Genomic DNA, 22,072 nt, shown 5'->3' on the forward strand with positions numbered 1-22,072 from the left:
TCCCATCCCTTCCTGATTCTGGAGTTTCGTATTTTTGGGTAGGCACTGCACAATCCAGAGACTCCACATGATAGCAACAGCCTTCTCTGGCATGTTCAGATCAGAGAAGGTATTTGGCTTACATTCACAGAGAGGTTTTAAAGAAACTTTGTTAGCACTTCTCCTTGTGAATCCCAGAGCAGAACGCTTTTGAACTTCAGTCAGTTAGAATAACATGGGCAAATAATTTAATCAGGTAATCTGTATTCAAGAGTTAATTTACTTTACAGTTGTTTATCAGTGTTCACCTTCTGTCTGGTTGATAGTTTTAGTTAATCATTCACTTGTCAGTAAATCAGTTGAACGGAGCCGCTAGACTCATTTACAGTGAGTAGAAGGGCCTCAACCCAGGAAAGCTGAGATGACCCAGGCCTACAAATAATTTAGCTTTGTCTACCTGGACACACAGTCTAACCCCTAAACCTTTGACTAAAAAGTGGCTATTTGTCCATCCTCACCGTTAAAGACTCCCTGAAGACTGGGCTGTCAACTGCTTCATTTTATGCTGTTCCTCTCACTATTCTGGAGCTACGTTCAATCTTAAGTAATTAGAGAGCAGCAACATGGAGAGCAGCACAATCCGTAAATCGTAATTTGTGTGAATGAATTCCACAGCATGTTAATCTGCCTAGCACATCATACTATGCAAAACACTGTTAAGGTCCTAAAATTTAAATAAATCTTAATTTACAGATTTGCTCAATGAGCTTTTAAAGGCTAATATTCTAATGTCAATGTGCATAGCTGGTGGTTAACTGTGTAGCACACACAGAAACACACACAACTCAACTTGCCTTTTAAGTGAAGTTAAAGGTCAGCATTTGTTCTGACATTTTTGTCCCTGGGAACTCCCCTGCATTCCCCATTTATGTTTCCTGGGCAAGTAATACACACAAAGAATCTTGCTTCCACTGCTTTGCAGTACTTTTTCTAAAGAATGTTACAAATCCGTGTACTGCGCTGTCATCCCAACTATTTGGTATTTGCTAAGGAACACTGAGCGGTGGGGGTGGAAAAGAAGAAAAAAGGGAAGAGAAATGAAGGACCCATTTCAACCCATTGCAAATACAAGAGGTCACAGAAATGCAGGGTACCTTGTAAGATGTTCCTCCAAGCCAGTATGAGCAGGAAGCAATAATGTGAGCTGTTAGGTTCTGTTTTTACTGAAAATGTCCTTAAATTAGTATGAAAACCTTGTCCCTGACCAAAGATCAAGTATCTAATTTTGCAAGATCAAGAGAACTCTACAAACAAAAATATGGCATAAAAAACATTGTAAGACAAAGACAAGCATGAATGCAGATGAATTGTTTAAACATAGCCAGGAGCTTTGCTAGTGAATAGTGTTCTGTAAGTGTATTCTGTGATACCTCAGTATATATTCAAATATTCACATAACAAGCATGGCCCAAACCACTTGACAAGCATAATCCAATATTTTTAGTTACTGCTAAAGCATGGTGGGTCAATTGAGAAACACCTGGAAATAATTACCTCGCTATCAGCCTTAAACACCAACACCACAGCTTTCTGTTTTAGTTCCTGCATCTTTGAGTATCTTAGCCTATTAACACCAAGCTTTCTATCCTACTCCTCATGCTTAGGAACAACACAAACTCCTTGCCCCAGAAAGGACTATTAATAGTGTCATTAGGTTTGGACACTGAGATGAGATGGTGTTTGGAATTTAAAACTCTTCTGTGACAGTAACTCGCATAACCTACAACTCCAGTTAATCCCAATGCATGTCTGTTTATAATAAAACCCTCCAAAAGGCATTAATGTGACACTGCAATATATATGAAGTGATCTTTTAAATAATTATTGTTAGCCTTTAGCCTATAAAGCCCTAAATTTAGACTTTGCTCAGGAAACAACTGAAGGTCATTGTAGTTAACTTTGCAGGTGCCAATTGTTTTAATCGAAGAACCTGACTCCAAGCGGGTTGTATCCACCTACACAGCACTGGAGATCACCATTTGGAAAGATGCAATGGATGGGCCTTGGAATGACGCAGACACAGTAACTCTGGGCAAATACCGTCTAACACCTAGGATTCTGGCAGCCACAAAGACCCCATCAAAAGTAAGAAGACAAATATGCACCCATCCTTTTCAATCAATTACTCTCACCCTGCTTCCTAGCCTCTCATTTGGAGGCTAATTAATCCATGTTCATACCCCACTGCCCGCTTAGGAACAGGACTTGGAAGAGGATTGGGAATAGTCAGTCCAGTTGGGACCAGGCATTCAGCACTGCGAAGTGTCACACCCACGAGTCATGTACTGGAGAAAACAGTCTTCTGGTAGGCTCCCTGGACACATAAGATTACCAGAAAACACTGGCTACCAAGGACAAAATCAAATAAGAGAAGGCCTGCGCTGGGAAAGTGATCTAGGTGAAAGCCTGAGTGTTAAAACTGCAGAAGAAACACCAGCGGGACAAGATTTAAACCTCACAGTGCACGTGCAAACAACAGTGTCACCAGGTAACTGTTCTTTACCAAAGCTGGTTTTGTAACACTTAATCCATGTATGCATATTAATAGCTTTCATTTAACTCATTTTCATAGTTGCATGCCTGTGCTTATTAGACAAGTCTGAATAATGGTTCAGTTTTACATGAGCTGCGTGGGGGAATTTTTTTTCTTTTCCCTGCTTTGTTTTTATACACTACATCAACTACAAAATGTCTTCAGATTACAGAGACAGTCTTTCAGTTTGAAGGAATGAAATGAATACTTAAAAGACCAATTTGCTGCGTGCATATACTTCAACCCCTTCTCCCAAACAAACCATCTGACCCACTCGAAACTACCACAAGTCACCTAAGCAAGTACGACTGAAAGATTCGGTATTATCTCTTGGCAAAGCCTAAGAATTTGGCAAGTAAGAGGGGGCCTTCCACCCCTGTACAACATGCACAGTGAACTGACAGTTTTCCAGTATTGCAGACACAAAGAAGACAATCCATGTATTACAAGAAGAATGTCCTGGAGCACAGAGGCTGTGAAGATAAAAACCAGGATATGCAACACTACACGGCCTCACACTTGGTATAGCAAACAACACGAACCCAAATAATGGAAAACTATAGAAAAACTGTAATAAATTGTGTCATTTCACAAACATCACAGAGCAGGAGTAACAAGAACCAGTAGAATGACAGCAGCACCACATCAAAGAAATTCTTCACAGAAGCAAAGAAGAAAACTGGTTTAAATCAATTCAAGCATATACTTAAGATGAACACTAGTACACAAACAAGAATTGTGCCAGAAGCAGCAGTGCCACACAAAATTAAGGAAAATTTGATAAAGCTGGAAGATAAATAGGGTGAGTTTATCCCTACCTAGACGAACTTGTATGCCAAGTATGTTGTTGCATATCTTGGAAATGAAGATTCCCTGCCAGTGCTCTTCAGAGCAATTATGCTTTTTGTTAAAAATACATTAAGCTTTCAGTCTATTGAGCAATGCATTTACACTCTGAGATGATGAAGCCAACATCTGAGTTTCTCTGGGCATGAATAACTGTAATAAACAGCAAGTACTCTCAGTCACATGGAAAAGTCCCACTAAAGAGCATGCCCAGTGGCACCTCTGTCTTAAGTGTGCTGATATTTACACTGGTCAATGCTACAGCACATAGATCTGGTCCTTCTTAGAAGCAGTATCTGCACTCTGAACGTTCAGTAGACCTATTTGGGACTTCTTAACATCCACAGTCTGAGCTGAATGGTAACTCTTGTCTGCTGGGTATCGAGAGCTCCAAACAAATGCAAACAATTCAGGTTCTGTCCTGGCAGAAGAGAGGAGGTATCTCTGGAGAAAATTAAATGTATAGCAAGTTTTGCAGACTCCACCTCAGTCCAAGCATAGCCCTCGTTCCTCACACAGTACCAGAACTTTACCGAGAGATAACTCCCCTTCCTCTCACAAAGGCCACTTTCATATCCTAGATTTTACTCCACTTCAAAGAACTTTCATTCCCTGAGATGCAGGGATCGCTATATTATGAGCTGCTTTCTTACAAACCAGGGATTTCTACCTGTAGTTCTTATACTTCATGTTTGGTTCCATCACATACGAACTTTTATAATGAGAAGGAACCTGTTTCAAGCAACGACTATGAACAGACTATGGACCAGGCAACCACCTCATTATGGGGAAGTACCCGATATGCATAAAGATCTGGAGGTACCCAACAGAGCACCGTGGTGGTAGGAGGAAAGCTGAGCAATTCATTCCAGTAGCAATGCTATGTGTACCTCAGACGTGGCACAGACATCCCCCATCAGCTTGATACCAATGTATAATCAACACCATAACCAGTTTTGCATTTTAACTAAATACATGAGTATTAGAGAACACACACACATGCAAACCAATTTACTGCCACAAGCATTAGACAGGCTTTTAAAAGATGGAAAACAAATTGAAAACATGAAAACAAGGCCATGGGTTACCCTTTTTTCCTTTAAGAGTTCCGCCTGTTTACATTTTGTGATTACTTGAAGCCTCTGCATATTTTCATAAATGTATTTAGGAAAAATAATTCATTTTGTATAACACTATGTTGTAACTAACAACCCCTGGGTAATTTGATATAGGGAAGTAATTTTTGGTAGAAACTGCGTAAATGCAGGATGGAATTTCAAGATAAAAAAGCGATATCAGGCAGTGAAATATCATATCTGCATTTTCAATATATGCATCTCTGTTTTCCTCACTTCATCCTCCTCAAGTTCTCTATTTCCTTCATGCATACACCAAAATGTATTATTATTGCCATATGAGTCATTTTGGAATACTTTTTCGAGTTAGGTCAAGTTGAACAACGTATTTTGTCATCAAGCAAACAACGTAAGCTTAGTTTCTAAAAACTACTCATCACATAAGACATTTGAAGTGAACACTCTGACCCGAACCCTGCTGTTCACATCCTGCTCACCTGTCGGTGCAATGGCTGGAGGAGACGTCACCAAACTATGGCCACGTCGGTAGGAGAGGCACCACTAACTGAGGGCATGTGCCCTCACACCAGTATCCATTGCCCACTGGGCCCAGGTCTCTTTTTGCCTTGCACCTGCCCTCACTCACTGCAAGTGTGCAGTCTGGAGCCGGTACCCCAGTGACATCTCCGCAAATGAGTTCAGCTACCAGAACCAGAATAATAAATAGTAGGAATGATAAACTCCTGATAGCGTAGTTTACCTTAGTTTTCAGTTATCTTAGAGACACACAGTATAGATACTGCCTCAAGCTACCTCCGCCTGCTTACCATGGGAGCACAGAATATTTACATGAGTTACAAGAATATGAGGGAAAAGAAGTTCATTAGATGTGACTTATCACCAAGTCCTACAAGGCTGAATACATATACAACAAAAGGACAAAGGTAACTGGCTGCTTTACGGATATATAGCAACATATGAGCTTGATGTCAAATATGGTATGTGGCTTACTGGTATATGCTAACATGGTCTGGGACTAGTCTCAGCTGACGTGCATACAAGGCAGTAATAAACTACTGCACTGTTAAACACTGTGAAGCTGAAGTTATCCAATACAGCTCAGGAAGTAGAAGTTGTTAAAAACCTCTCAACTGATAGTACTGTAAGACCTGCATTTTGCTCTTAACAAAGACTCTTTGGAATTCAGTTTATACAGTTCTGTAAAATGGGTCAAGTATCTGAGTTTGCAGGAGATCTGAGCAGTTTGTGCAGGAAGCCATACCGAAGCTAAGTATAAAAGAAAAAAAAGCTTTCTAAGTAGTAATTCTGTATGGATATTTCTTAATTCAGTCTCCTGAATCCCAGCTACAGCACGTTCTACTAGAATTTCAAATAGAGGCTGGGGGAGTGAACAAACATGCTTTGGTAAACAAGTGCTCTGGCACATAGTGATATGTAGGTGGGGTCTACCCAGAATGTCAAGAGTTCTTCCTCAAATTATAGAGATGAGCAAGAACACAAAAACCATATTTGCATTTTCAGGCTATTTACTGGTATTCTATTAAAATGAAACTAAACAAGAGCATGGGGCGGGGGGGCGTGTCTCCTCACAAAACATTCACAGCCTTCTTCCAAAACATCAGCATTTTAGAGGCAGCCTAAAATCTACAGAATAGACCAGATTTGTGTTTGCTCTTCAATTAATACTCCTAACAAACTGCTTATGTCAAAAGACACATGCGTTCCACTAGAGCACCGTTACGCACCAACATGGAGTAGAAACAAGGCAGCAGCAATTAAAAAACTCCACTACCAAAGCAAGAAGCTGAATCTCATAACTCAAAAAGGACAGAAATTTATGCAAGATATTCTAAGAGTTGTTTATTTGCTGTCCTTACTGTGTTCACTTGTTCACCAAGCTGTCTCCTCATGCTTCCCAGATGCCCAACCTATTCCTGACCCACAGAGATGTATTTCTACCAAATATAGAGCTTGGGTTTTGTTCTCCAAGCACAAATGATGTCATTGTTAGTCCTGGGAGCTGTGGGTCAGTGTTTTAAGGTGTTACATGGGTCTGAACTATTAAGTGAATTTCAGCAACAGATTTATATAAAGATACATCCTGTCCTCTTAGACCAGGTAAAACCAATACAACACAGTATGTCCAAGAACAAGCAGGGACAGAGGACTATTGTTCAACTTTTGAAGTCTACTACACTAATTTTTTTCTTTAATTTAACTTTCTTTTTATAATCTGGCAATCTAGCAGAAGCCAGTTAATGGAATATTGTAAATTTGAGTATGAAGCTTATGCAGCAATTAAATGAATCCCTGTAATCTCAGTATTAACTCAAGACCAATGTTCCATTATACAGTTTTTAAAAGGAACATGACAGTATTTAATCTTTCAGGTCAGCAATTTTTTGATGTTAGCTATTATAATGTTGGGTGATAAGGACCACAGGGAACAAAGACACATATTGCAAGTCACAGCATGGAACATGAATACTAAGTAGAAGTTGTTATCACAAAATTCTATCTATTGACATTTAGCTTTGATGTACACACCATAATTTTAAAGGGACAATAAGAACCAGATTATTTAAAAGACATGGTATTTTCTTGCAGTCATTGTTCAAATTAGTCAAATGTTTCATACAAAAATGTTCCTGCACACAAATCCAAGCTACTCTGTTTTCCTTCTATAAGGCATGAGATCAAGAATAAGTCTTATTCCAACTCCAACAATGCTGTACAAATTAAAGTAATTTTGTAGATGACAGTGCAATGTTAAGCTTGCATAAGAACACGAAAGAGCAAAATGCCGAAGTTTTCGAATTACATGGCAATCTATTTTCTCAACCCAATTCATTAAATGTTTTTACAAATCTTCAAACTAAACAAAGAAAAAATTTTGTTCTAGAAAGCAGATAAAGAATTTTGCAAAGCCCTAAGAACTCAAGATGTTAGACATCTCATGAACTGAAGCACTTGATAAATACGTTGTTACTGCATTGGTAGTGAAATAGCTGTGCAGAATCTGTACAATGTTCAGGAAACTACCTATAATCAGCTGCTGTTTGGATGCAATTGCAACTGTGATGAGGATATACAAACTGGAATGTGCACCACACTATGGACAGTAATACGAGCGGTGTTTGAGGAAGGTGCTAATGTCTCGGATTAACTGAAGAAAATGTCACTTCAGTCTGAAGCAGATGCCATGCAAGTGCTCAAAAACCTCCCTGTGCCTCACTAGCTCCATTTCCCTTCAGGTTTGGGATGAGTCACTCGACGGTTTCTACACCAAATTGCTTCCGATTCAAATGTACCTTTCATTTATATAAAAAGTGTTGCAGTAACAGCCCTTCAAAATACACACTTCAGAAATACTGTTTCATAGCTCATCTTTATGTAACCGCGGTTCTCCCAAGCCTACGCTGCTCATTTTTTCGCTTTGTTTGCCACCAATCTGTGGCACCCACCCACAGCTGTTAGCAAACCAGAACCCCAGGGAAGGGTCACCTCCCCTACAGAGCCCCAGGTGGGCGGCAGATGTCCAGCCAAGGGGTCCTCACCACGTACCTCCGCTAAAATAAAGTCAGGGTAATTATGGGTGTTTTCATTCCTTCACCCATCTGCTTCCACTGATTGATTCAGAAGGGTCTTCAAAATCAGAAAATACAAGCACTCTTTTATTTCCCACTCTTATGACAACAATGCCTAATTTGGAGAAGAGAAACACAGAAGTACTGAGGACAAAAACATTTTTTACTTTAATCCTTTTAAAGTCAGAGCAAGCACAATGGCTGTTTATACTGCTGACTCCTGGCTCCAGTGTTCCTACATGCATAATTGCTCAATAAAGCTTTTAATATACATTTTATTGCACTAATTGTGAACTTGCACGGTTAAACTAGTACTACATATAAAACTCTGGTTTATGGGAAGGATGCCTGCAGTCACGCAAGCCAGAACAGCTTAACACTTCTATAGGATCATGGAGTGACAGTATAGTTTCTGTCAGCTAACAAAAGGACCAGAGGTTGAGGGAGACAAAAAGAGAACAAATAAAATGTTAAGTTAACACTGAAAAGAAAGATGTTTCAAACATTTGACATAAATGCAAGCTTGAAAGCATTGATATGATGGGCAGGTACAGAGTCCAACTATACCTGTGTGGATGCTAGAATTACGGAAGTATGAAAATGGGAAGTTGTGACGATTAGTTATTTAATTTACATAGGATAATAGGAAGTCTGGTTTTATTGCATGTCCAGGGAAGTTGAGAGCAGAGCCCATGACTTCTTGTAGTATCTGGGGAAGAGAGAGGGAAAACATACAGAACTCCCACTCCTTTACTTTATAACCACTCCCTGCCACCCAAAAGATATTTTCTTTTGTAAGAGAAAAAAAATAAAAATCTATATACACACATGCATATATTGGGGGTTCCAAGTTTACTAAGAAGGAAAGTAAATCAAACAGTAACAAAAAGTTATTTCAGAGAATACTTGTCGATATCTTCTGAACACATAAACGGTGGGATTTGTGTCTTACACTTTAAAAGAAAGTTTTTGAATCCTGCTGGATAATCTGCCCAGACCTGAAAAGTTAAGCATTCATTTTACTGTAGAGCTTTAAAAAGAAAACAGGCCTGACACTAGTCTGTGATTACTTCTGTAGTGTATTGGCACACAGTATAACACAGCTTTGGAAGGAAGTCACATTAAAGAAACAAACAAAATCTCATGTATTGGCTAAGGAGAAAAAAATAATTAAGGTCTGAATCCAAATAAATAGATTAAGGCGTATTTTCTTTCCAGTAGCAGCATTTTCTCAGGTAAGCCTATTCAGCTTCTGCTGAACAGTACAATTAAGACCTGCTATATTGTAAAACACTAAACCAACAATAAAAAAGTGCCTGCAACACAGACTCAAACATTCAAAGAAGGCACACGGGAAGCTTTTTCAGTGGAATGAGGAAGAGATCGTGAGTGTTCCAAACTCCCACTATATCTTATTCATTATCCCACAGTGGAGGGAGATTACTTGCAAAGGACAGGGGAAAAAAAAAAGTCAAGTAGTCTGCTTCCTACTTTCTTCTCAAAGCACCCCAGCCCTGGCTCTCCAGCACCTCATAACACTGATTGCTCATCTGTGCAGAGCAACAGCAGAACCCACAGTTTACATATGGATGTTCACCAACCCTGGCAAGATCAGAGCTCCCCAGGAGTACCTGGGTACATGTGTCAATATGCTCAGTGAATTAGTTAGCTAAAACTAATCTCTAATTAGGTACGGGATAGGAAGAGCTGCCAATAAATGAACATCAAAATCCCTGTAAGTCTTATTGGGCTGGAGATATTCGTGCAAACGGGACAAAAGGAGGCAGAAGCCTACAAAACCATTCTGTGATCAGGACAAATGGAAAAAAGCCTTCCCTACTTAATTGCTGTATTAAGCCCTAAATAGTGTTTTATTTTGGGCACCTTCTTCACCAGTACAGATGTAAGTTTGCAGGCAATTAAGCGCACTCTGCAAACAGTAATAATAAATAAGAGGCAACTAAGAAAACTCCTTCCCATTTTTCCATTGTAGCATCCTTCTCATTTACCTTCACTGGGAGGATAATGCCTGCCTACCATGTTAGGTCCTGCCTCTCCACCTCCCCGTGCTCTGTAACCCAGCCTCACCGGAGGAAACCCCCAGGGTTTCAGCCCTCTGGAGGTGCAGCTCTGCAGACAACCTGCCTCTCCCTGCTCCCTTCACACCCAGATGCCCCTATTAGCCGCTCTGTTCAGCATCCTTGTCATGCTGCAGCTGTGGCCTGTCTCATCTCACCACCTAGGAATAAAAGCCGGAACAGAGCCCTTTGGAAAAAGAGGTCATCTTTATTAATTTTGCGCGAGATGTCCAGCATAATGTGGGCTTGATGCAGCTTTTAGTGCCTGCTGGCTGCTTATGACCATGACAACTACATAAATTTGTACATACAGATAGGTATTGCTACACACACCCCTCTTACCATGCTCAACCAACTACACAATAATCCTTAAAAGTTTCAAAATCTTTCCGTTCCTAGCTCTTAAAACCCTGGTCAGGACAATCAGAAGCCTTTCTGTTGAACAAGCATCAACACTAAGCTTTTCAGACCATTACTGTGGCAATGGTGAACGTGCAAAGGCTTGGTTCTCTCGTGGGACCGGAGGGCAAAAACAGTAAGGGGATGCATTTTACAGTTAATTGCCTAGGTCACTGAAGTCACACAACTGTTTATTATAACAAAGTGGGTTTGTTAAAAGTTTTGCATTTTGTTGCTAGAACGAGCAGTGGAAATATATCTTGGGCCTAAATCCATGGTTGGAAGAGCCTGAGTCCAGCATCTGGGCTTTGCATGGTATATCAACAACTTGTGAAACAAAATTTGGTTTCTGCGGATCTGAAATGAGGACACACAGTAATTGTAAATTTGAAAGCATGCTCCTCGCTTTTTAAATTGATGTTTCCCCATTGTGGTAGATCCACGGGCACTGAGCACATGACAGACAATAATAATTATAGACCTATAATGTAAATTTTAAAAATGGCTAGCAACAAAAAAGAATCTTTATTATCAATATGTTTATAGCTTAAGAGCAAGAAAAACTTCACTACCCTAGTCAATACAGAGAAATTCTGCTGAGAGATGACATCCAGAAGGTTGTCATGTTTAGGACATCAGTCTTCACCAAGAGAGTCAAATCCAAGCAGTGATTAGCATAAATAATAGCAGTGACAGATAAGATTTCAGGGAAAGAGAAGAAAGAGAGAAAGAATGTGAATGAAAGTGTGCACACAATTGGAAAAAAAAAACAAAAAACAAACAAGTAAACAAACCAAAGCAACAAAAAACAACACCTAGGAATATTAGAGACCAAATGAGTCAGTTTAACTTCACATTCCTGGGGAAAACAATTCAGAACAGAGTAATTAGCAGCACCTGGAAGATAATCTTAACTAGTAGCCAAAAGAGATTTATTAAATCCCATGGCTAACTTCCTTTGGCAGGCAGAAGAGAAACCACAGGTGTCACATCTTCCCTTCTGCAAGGCTTTGAAACTGCTTTGAGATACTTCAACAATCAGTCTACAGATGTAAGAAGCACAAGTATTAGTTCAGGGTGCGAGAAACAAAGGTTAATATATCATCATCAGGATAGAGTCGTGATCTGGAAGGACGGAGTGAAATGTAGCAGCTTATGTACAAGATACTGCCCGCAGGCAGGAAACATCAAATACAGAAATACAGGATAAGAAACAACAAGGCAGCAGACCACAGCATGGCACAAGAAACAAATATCATGCTGTTGTGAGAAAGACACACATTGATATAAGATATAAAATTTTAAAAGTGTTGGAGTGCAAAGCTTGAGCATAATCTACTGAACTAAAAAAAAATCGTGCTACTTTACTCTGTGTCTGAATTCCTGGCAAAGATGTGGATCTACCTGAGAGGGTCTAGGGAACAGTAATGAGAGTGCAAAGTAGTCTAGAAAACGTGACTTATGGGGAGGTGGAATGGACAAGCTAGTTGTTAGTACAGGGAAAAAACAAGCAAAACAACACTAAAGCAATAGCTGTTGCATTGGAAGATTACTACAAAGAGAAGGGAATTGTCTCTTCAGTCAGCTATGGAGAGGACAAGTCCTAATGAGCTTAAAATGAGCACAGGAAAGGTTGAGGATAAACACTGGAGCATTATTTATTTAAAAATAAATAATGGAAGGGTAGTGAAGCACGGGAAGAGATTCCACTGGGAAACAGCTTTAAGAAGAGCCGAGGCAAACACTTCTAAGAGACAGACTGTACCTTTGGGGCAGAGACAGTTAAATGACCTCTAGAGAATGAGACCTTACAGCTGGGAGCAACGTCCTAGGAGAGAGATGGTGGCAAACAAAAAGTGAGGGGAAGGAAAAGTAGCTTGAAAGCACACAGAGGAGAAGCACTGAGGGAAGTGAAGTGACAGGCAGGAAACTGAGGAAAAGAAAGATGAAAGATGAGACTGCCATTTGCAGGGAGAGCTGGCGCAGAGGTGTGTTACACACTCACGAGCAACTACTGTCCTGTGGGCAGGACACCCGCTCGTGGTCAGCAGGTGTTGTAGGTGCTCCTGCCCAACATCTTCAGCTCTGCATTCATCTGAAAGGAGTCCAGCTCATGTTCCCCAAGATCACCCAGCAAAGTGAACCAAAATGTGGTGAGTGGGATGCAGGGTCCTGGACTGAACGGACATGGTAACACAAGTGCACCCTCAGCCAAAGCAGAGGAACCCAGGGACCAGCCCCGGCATCCACCAGACAGCAAACCAGAACAACACTGCTTGTCTCAACTGTTACAATACATAGATCTAAATACTTCACAGACACAAGCATCACTGGAGTGACTGCATTAAGTGTCTGACTGTTTCAAGACAGCATATTGACCATTTTAACTGACATCTGATGTGACATATGGACATCTTTGGTAGGTCTGTAAATAAACCGTTGCAAAGTATCACAATGTTTTCATTTAACAACTGCATTTGCTTTAAAATACCATTACTAATAATCTGGCTTTTTTTTTGGTCTTTTTTCTTTAAATGAGGACCTACGTCTAGGGGCTTTCTGACTCATACAAATTAGAATAGCAGAACCAAAACAAAAGGCCAAGCACCCAACCCATCAATCTTTTCCAGCCACCGAGTCCCAGAGCAGTAACCAAGACAAAGACTGTTCCAGTTTCTCATTGCCAGTTCCCAATTTCTTATCAACATATTTTCATTTCATGATGCAACTTTTTTTCCCTAAAAGGGTCACATGGTGAACATGTCTGTGCATATACCTGTCTTTGAAAACCCGCTGTTTAGATTCTGAGCTGCAAGAGCATCCTCTGTTCCTTATGAGACAACCACTCTGTAGCTTCTGAAATATTTGGCCCCTACAGATTCCTTGTCGAGCACTGTTTGTTTCTTACTCTGTGCACATCATGCATCCAGCATGGTTCCCTGAATAATTATCCGGGCTTTGATGATAAAATTTCTTTCGGGTCACTTCAAGTGATGCTCCTACATAAAACAGCAAACAGATTTTTGCACAGGTTGACAAGTTTACAGTTACATTTCTGAGTAAAACCCTGTAAGTGTTATGCCATTCCTCCTCCTATTTTAATTCTTTGTAAACAAACACACATGAAACGCGGGGCGGGGGGGAAAGCCAACCTCAACTAATATCAACAAAAATATAAATGTTTGCACAGAAATTCTAGATACCTTTTAATATATGACAGAAGCTACAGAATTCAGGTTTTATTCCTAGATAATTAAACGATGGCGAAAACGGCTGAGGGCAACAAACATAAGAATATCTTAACTGATGATCCTGGCCAGCTCACAGTGCAAAGCTATGTTTGCAAGACAGGCATTATTTACACATTCTGGTGAATTACTCTTCAAGTGTAACATTTTAAGACAGTTCAAGAATTTCTAATAGTCGCTGTCAATTCACATAAAATGTGCTTAAACCCCCAGGTGCTATGGCCAAAACCAAATGAATCATAAATTTGAAGTTCATTTGAATCGTTGAGGTTAGATCACACTTGTAGTTTAAACTTACATTGCCTTGGATGTATAAATCAACATCCAAGCGGCAAAATTTACTTTTAATTGGCTTAGATGGCAGACCAACTCTTTCCTTTTCAGTCTGCCTTCTGATATTAAACGTGTAAAGAACTACTGTAAATATTTTCTCTCTCACCCCTTCTTCCCAAGGTTTTTTACAAACAAGTGAGGTATTGTTTAGCTGCTATGCACTATACTCCACACATCTCAAACCAAAACAGAAAAAAGCACGTGTTCAGATTGCTACGGAGCACTCATGGTATTACAGATTTTTTTTATCACACACCACAGAATAATTCTGCATACCTTAAAAAAACCCAAACAAACAGAGTAGTGCAACTTACAGCATCTTTTTAGCTTTGCTTTTCATTATCTGAATAAGGAGAGAAAAGTAGGCTTGTAAACTTCGGCAAGTGAACCTAGAAAGATTTGCTCAGTGGTCTCCCAGTCTCTGGTCAACAGTTCTGTGCTGTTCAAAGCCCAAGTACAAGTGCGTCGCTGTTCTCTCATTTAAAAGTAGAATAATTCTAGGATTCATGGCAACGCCAGCTTAAAGTCAGCTCTAAAGAAACCCTTTGTTTTCAAATAAATCAGTGCCTGGTTTTAGATAATTCTATAAAGAATCCTATTCATCCACCACATAACATATTAGTTAACATGAAAAGAGCACCAGAGGCAGCCAACCTCCACAAAATTCTGAAGAAAAGTGAAGTTAAACCAATCTATCTGGCATATGCCTTTACAGTTACATATAATGTGTGTGGGCACACACACACAAGATGTAAAACCTCACTGGAAACAGCACAGTTTGTTCTTGATATAAACACTTTACACTAAGACATCTGAAAATTTCAGAGCACACTGGCCACGCTGTCTTGCCAGAGCAATGTGTTTGCTCAGGTTTTCTGTGACTGCTGCAAGTACCACGGGGTTTATAAGGGACAAAACCAAGGGACGGTTTTGTGGTCCCCTCACAGAGAAAGCTCGTATGTTTTCAATCAGGGCTCTGAACACAGAAGGATGGCAGAAAAGAGACACAATTCCAAAGACAATAGATACTCTTTTACTGGGCTGGGGGTGAACTATAGATGTTTTAATATTAAAACGCCACTTAAGCATTTCCGTGATAGTCTGGAAATCCAGAACCCTTTGTAAGAGCAATTGATTAAGCTGTATTACTTACTTACAAGACATTTACTGTGAGTACCAGGAGATTAGATTAACACCATTAGATGTATTACTTAAATTAAACACTTGAATGAAACCAGGGGGCCTAGTATTTGGGAGAAAAAAAAATAAGGAGGTAAATTGGATTCTAGGCTGTCAGTACCTACTAACTCCCTTCTGTTTCACTTTTTAACTCTCATAACGCAGTGCTATGTACTCTTCAATGCTACATGCTCTTTTTACTTACCTTTTAAGAAAACATAGCGCTTTTTTTTCTATAATATAATCAAGATGCACCATTACTACTGCAGCAAGGAAGCAGAAGTCCCTTAGTTCTTTGATGCACTTGTCTTCAGGCATTTGACAGTCTGGGCACTTTTGCCTGGTAGCTTTTATTTCTGAACTGCTCTAAGTTTTCCCCGTTCTGCAGTTTTTGATAGCATTCCAAACTCAGAGACTTAATGCATCTTGCTTTTACAAGGTATGGTTAAATCCCATCCACAGGAGCACAAAAGTTATTTTTTCTTTAGTTGCCTCCTATCCATATTCCATGCTCTTCCCAACATTAAAGCAAAACACATACCATAAACTGGAAATTCCACAGCACTCAAGTAAAAACATTCATTTTGTGAATGCTCAGTCCTTACTTATTTACTAAACTTAGTATAAGACAGATTTTAGGGCTTGATAGTGATCCCGGTTTATAAATAACTAAGATGCCAAAACAAAAAAAGAGAGTCTAAACCTAAACTAGCATAATCTAAATACATGGTTGTCCTGTCAGAGTCCTGTGGACTGAGCACACTCGCATTTAAATACATGTCTGACATTCCTGCACTTACGCAGGAGTTACACGGTGCACGGAAGAGGCCAGAAGATGAATGGCCAAGGGCTGCAGCGACCAGGCTCATTCAGCCTTGAGAAGAGGATCCAACTGCAGCCTTTGAGAAGTTTACGCAGAAAACAGACTCTTTGCTGTGGTGCACTGCATGAGTTATTGTATTGATAACTGACCACCAGGACAGGTTGCCCAGAGGGGCTGTGGAGCCTCTGTCTTTGGGTCTTCATAACCCAACTCGACAGAGTCCTGAGCAACCTGGTCTGAACCCAGGGTTAACCCTGTTTTGAGCAGAAGGTCGAACTCAACACCTCCCAAGGCTCCTCCTAACCCGAACTGCAAGATTTAAAGGCATTTAGCCCTAAGCAGCACTCACCCTGTCAGTGTATCGTCCTGGCTGAATCCAGAAATGTCACTGTAATGCAATGTTACATGCAACATCACAGGACAATAATCCTCACAAGTCTCCCAAACAAAATTTCTCATTAAAATATCAATTAGAGCAAAGATTAATGGTGCAAAGCCCTGAAATATCCATCAAGATAGTTTCTGAAAAATAAGAACTGTATTTCCAACCAGTGCCTTATTTAACAGCAAACAGAGAAGTTACGAGACCTCAAAAATTGACCCATAGTTTGCATATATTTAGATATCAGATTTTGTATTCCCTATTAATTAGATTAATGTAAGTACTTTTGAGTGACTTGAATTCCACAGTTGTTCAATAAACACTCAAATATGAGCTATAACTCCACAGGACACTACAAACCTCTTCTGATGCACCTGCTACGTTAGCATTGAGTTCAGAACCAGAGGCAAAGCTTTCCTTGGTCTGTCGCCTGTTGCAAAATATTTTGCAACTAACAATACAATGAAGAAGTTTAAATAGTTTTGTTTCACCAGTTATTCCACAACAGCGAAGAAGAGACAGAGAAGTGCTGTTGAAGGAAAATTTGCTGCAAGAGCTAGAAGAGATGGCAGCAGCAAAGCAGCACGTTGGTGCCTTGGAAGCTGCTGGAAACTTGTTGGTCGTGCTTCTCAGCGGAGGCGAAGGATCAGAAGCTGGTACCCCTTTGGTTTACTCCAAGAGAAACATAAGGGTCTGTAAAGTTACGCAACTTCTGCAGTGGCAGTATTTTGAAACAGTTATTTGGCAAGGCACTTAGATCTAGCAGCTTGCCAGTCGCCCTCAGAGTTTCAAACGACTGCCAAAAAATGTGATATCTCTTTGAATACAGGAGCTTTCAAATAAATTTAGACACCAATCTTGCTTATCTACCTTCCCCCCTGCAACCAGGTGCTTTCCTGCCCTAGAACAAAGAAACACTGTAGTGGCAAAGCAAAGCTTTTCAAATATTAAGGAATGAGGAACTTCTCCTTGTCAGATGATGCTCGCGGAGTGTCTGAAAGGACCAAGTTAAAAGATCATGTGAAGACACAACCTTACTTCTTCCTTTGCTAAAGGCTGGGAAGGTGACTCTTAACACCGAGCTGCGTGAGGGAATGGAGTCACAGGTCACAGACACCCCAACCCATGGACTGGATCAGTTATAGCAAGAACTGAACCGCTGCGTAACACAAAACTACCAGGCTGGCACCCACCGCCACACAGATACAACGTGACAGAGAAGTGGTCCAGGGTGGAGATTTCTGCACTGGAAATGGGGGTTTCTGGTAGGAAATACTGGGTGCTTTCCCCAGCTCAGCTTCAGGGCTTAAACTCCTAAGCCAAGACTACAAACAGGTGTCACCACCTACCACAGACATCAGAACCCATTCTTCTCCTGGACCCAGTTTTCTCCTAGAGCAACTAGCGAAGTGTTGCTCCTCTCTTGAAACACAGAGGATGTCATGGAAATTCTGATAACAGCCTAATCATCAGTGACCAAGCACTAGATCCCAGCCCTCCTCCCAGGGGAACACACAAAGTGCTGCAACAGAGTCAGGTTCCTGCTGGCACTGCCTCACGTCAGCCTTGGGCAACCTGCTGCATCTTCCAGGAGATGGCCCAGGTGAGACACCAGGGGAGAAGTGGGACAGCCCACTCACTTCAGCCAGTGCGACCACCACAGAGGTGGGGGAAGGTGTGGGCTTGAACCCCTTGGGCACGGGGACCAGAAGCCCAGGTTTCAACTCCAAGAACACAGTCCGCTCTTCAGACAAGTCCCACCACCACCAGGTCTCAGGGAAAGGTGAGCAGTGGCTCCTCTTCTGGCCATGTTTTAAAACACAAGCGCATTACAACTGCATTTCGGGACACAACCAGTGTGTGTGTTTACAGTGTGCTTGCCAGGTGTCCCAGATTCTTGATCTCCTAAGAGCTTTAATGCTCAACTACAGCAGCTCTAGATAAGGCGCTTAAGAACTTTCTGCATAAAGAAGGAGATCCAACGTGTTTAAGACACTTTCAGAGTCAGGCAGACACTGTGTTAGCTGGTTTGGAAGACTTAGGGGGATAAATTCTGTTTGGGAATTAGGAATGCAAGCAGGAACCTGATTAACACATTTTTAAATGTTCTCGCAGTATGCTCAAGCCCTTCAGTTCTACTTTGGAAAGCCTAAGTGTTTGCTTAGCAGGTTATTTCAGCATATGGATAATAGTTAAACTAGAACAAAATGAATCCTTCAATATAAACACTCAAAGTGCTAACTTCAAATAAAAACAACATATTGCTTTACTATAGCTCAGTTTATATAAATACATAGATTACTTATGCTAGTTCCTAGTTCCTTGGTCTACAGTAGAAAAAGCAATTCATGGCAGTATAAGTCTTCAGTGACTTAGGAACAATCAAGTCACAAAAACAACCAGTAGTGACTTTCCTTTTGGGAAGTGCCCATTCCTTGAAAATAACTTTTTCTAAATGACAGATTAGACAGCCATAAATAAATATTCATTTACAACTACAAATATGTGCAATCTGATCTCAATTTACATGCAGAAATGCTGGGCACTTGTGTACAAAATGGCTTTAGCCGTAGGACAAAAATGCCCTAGTACTTGCACGCAAATTATAAAACTGAAACCATCTGGAAAATGATCTGGGATAACCCAGGGGAGAGATGCTGTGTGAATGTGGCTAAAGGATCACAGCTTATTAGAAGCTTATCCTCTATGGATGGGATGGAAAATAAGATGTGACATACCCTCTTATAAAGTGATGATTAACATGAACCTGCAATTAGCATGCATGGCATTATAAAATGACAGGTGATTTCCATCATAAATCCTAGATCGCAGGGGAGACAAGAGTTGCTTTGCATTTATTGTTATTTGCTAGTAACCGTGACATTTTATTTAATATACTTTATTTTTGGCTCTCAGCACAGCCTTCTGAAATATCTTGTTGCAGGGTCAAGTCAGCTTTGGAGGCTTGCAGCTACTCCAGCTAGCTCAAATAATTCTGCATATTAAAAACCAGCAATAACTATTTTAAACACATGCCATTACAGTAAAATTATCCACCTACTTGTGCACTGACTTTAAACAAGTAAAAAAGTGAACAGACTAGTAATTTTAAACTGCCCACATCTTAAAAGTTAAACTACTAGCTCCCTGCAATACATTATTTTATAAGTAGAGTGGGCCAGGAGCCGCCCATCTAATGTCCCCTGTAGGTTCTTTGAACCTCTCTTCAACGAGACTTGAACATCCAGCTTTGTCAGGCTTCTTAGAAAGCTGCCTGTCCTGAGAGAATGAAAATGCAGAGAGCAATAACAAAAAGCAACAGCTCCTATCAGTTGTGGATTATCAGAGTGAAGGTCCCCTCAGAACAACGTAACCAATGAATTACAAGTCTTGCAGCACTCTGATACAGCCCACGTATACATCAGTCCGCATAACTCTCTTTGCCCTCAGGAAATGTTTAATGCTCTTTTAAGATAACAATAGGTACTGAATTTATTAGATTAGCATGCAAGAAATTAAATGCAAGGGCTGTCAGCATCTATTTGGAGTGTCCAATATAAATTGCAATGCTATTGCAACACTCAGAGCATGTAAAAAAGAGGCTGTAGCACTTACTAGAGAGAAGTACAGAGACTGCAAACTGTTTTTTTCCTGCCAACGAGCGTGTATTCCTGCTCTTCATACACTTCCCAAACTTAGAGCAAAGAGGCTGGCAGAATTCAGACCAAAAAAAAGCTCTGCAGGAGAACATAAGTCTCCGCAAGGGGAAGCCAAGGAGTGCTGACCAACGCTCATGAAAGAACTGAGCCCAAGACGTTCTGCAAATACAAAATCACGCAGGTGAATGGTGTGGGATACTCCTTCGAGCCCCACCAGTCCTCCCCCTAGTGCAAATCCTCCAAGTTTGCATCAAAATTTTATCTTTTCTATAAGAGATCTGTCCAGAAAGTACCGACACTTCCCAAGTCCCTTCGCATGCAAGGAGAAAACAATTATTTTAATTCTCTCCCTGCCTGCAATCGTCTCTCATATTTAAGGTGTTTAAATGGGTAAAGAGGCAATTCCAGCCCTTGCCTCTCCGGCACAGAGAGCAATAGAGCCCGCAGACCTGAACTGTGTTCACCTCCGTGAGGCACAAAGCAAAGTGAACCAGGTCTCGGAAAAGGGCTCTTTCAACTGCTCTAAATGTAAACGTCAAGCTATTTCTTACCTCTGAAATGTCTGCTTCCAGCTTGGCATCACTGTCTGTATGGAATTAAGTAGTGGAACTGAAATGGAGTTTGGTGGTGTCCGTAGTTGTAACCCAGAAATCAAACCCTCCCAAACACAGCCAACTATGCAAAATATAATATGTAAAACTACACATAGAGTAATGCAGAAAAATATGAGGGCAGGAGTACTAGCAGGAGCAAGCAGCACTGCTAGAGCAGGGTGGGGATAAAAAAAAGGGAATGTGAAATGCAGAATGACTTTGCAACTTCTTTGCAAATACGGCATCTAAAAATGTACCAGCTGGGAGAAAAAAAGAGGAAAAAAAAAAAAGGCAGAAGTTTCTCCATGTTTGCTTGCAGCACTTTGCCCCCGGTCCGCAACTGGATCCCTGAGCCGCACGCCCACGCGGGTCCGCGTTTTCCTGCGAGAACAGTTTCGGTTCGACCCCCCCGCCCCACACTAAACACGCTCCACAGAAACGCCTGGGGAGATCGGAAAAGCACGCACACATTTCGGGCTGCAACAGGAGGGTGGCAAACCGGCCCCCGTCCCGCGTCCCGGCCCCCCGGCCCGTGATCCCCCGTGGCTCCGGACTCTTTAGAACGCCCCAGTCGCTGCCACCGGCACCCGGACGCCGCGTACCTGCCTCCCTCCCGCCGGCCGGGGTGGGCCGGGGGGTGTCCGTCTGTTTGTCCGTCTGTCCGCCGGCCTGGCTTCTTCCTGCAACCTCAGCCGCGCTCCTCCCGCCGCAGCCCGGCCCCAGGGGCTCCCCCCCGCCGCGCCGCAGGGCCCGGGCGGCCACACGCCACCGCTCTCGGTGTCGCTGTCGCAGCCGCCCGCGCCGACCAGCGCCCCCCCGGGCGGAGCGAGCGGCGCCCGGCGCGGGGTCAGGCGGGGACTCGCGGCCGCAGCCCCGGCCCCCGCCCCGGCCCCCGTCCGCTCCGCCCAGGCCCGGCCCCGGCCCGCTGCCGCGGGGGCCCCGGGTGCCCGAGGGAGAGGCACGGGCAGAGCTGCGCCTGCTGCCCGCGGCTGCCGGCGACCAGCGGGACGTGAGATTCAAGGCCGGATTACCGGGCTTCTCCGGTTAAACCGGTGGATAAGGCAGGGCGGCGGGGTCTTGCCGCAGCCGGCACACAGCGGGCGGCACAGGCTGCGCCGCGGGAGCGGGTGTCGGGAGGTGCCGGAGCCCCGGAGCAGCGGCCGCGGCGCTTGCGATGGCCCTTCGCACGGACACCGGGCGGGTTGTGCCCCGCCAGGTAGATCGGCGCACCCCGTATAACACCGGAGCGCTCCGCCAGCTGCGAAGCTGTGGCGCC

General features: G+C 42.1%; 1 protein-coding gene across 2 annotated transcripts in view; it reads right to left on the minus strand.

Annotated features, from left to right (window-relative positions):
• LOC308037846 (serine/threonine-protein kinase Sgk3) overlaps window positions 1-21,533 on the minus strand; it is a 59,489-nt gene extending 37,956 nt beyond the window's left edge. Inside the window, exon 1 of one of the 2 annotated variants that reach the window (XM_080339885.1) lies at window positions 21,399-21,533. The gene's annotated coding sequence lies outside the window, so the exon portion shown is untranslated. The remainder of the gene's footprint in view (window positions 1-21,398) is intronic. The other variant, XM_080339886.1, reaches the window with a different exon arrangement.
• Window positions 21,534-22,072: the final 539 nt, after the last annotated feature.

This window comes from Nesoenas mayeri (assembly GCF_963082525.1).
Source record: "Nesoenas mayeri genome assembly, chromosome: 2".
NCBI lineage: Eukaryota > Metazoa > Chordata > Aves > Columbiformes > Columbidae > Nesoenas > Nesoenas mayeri.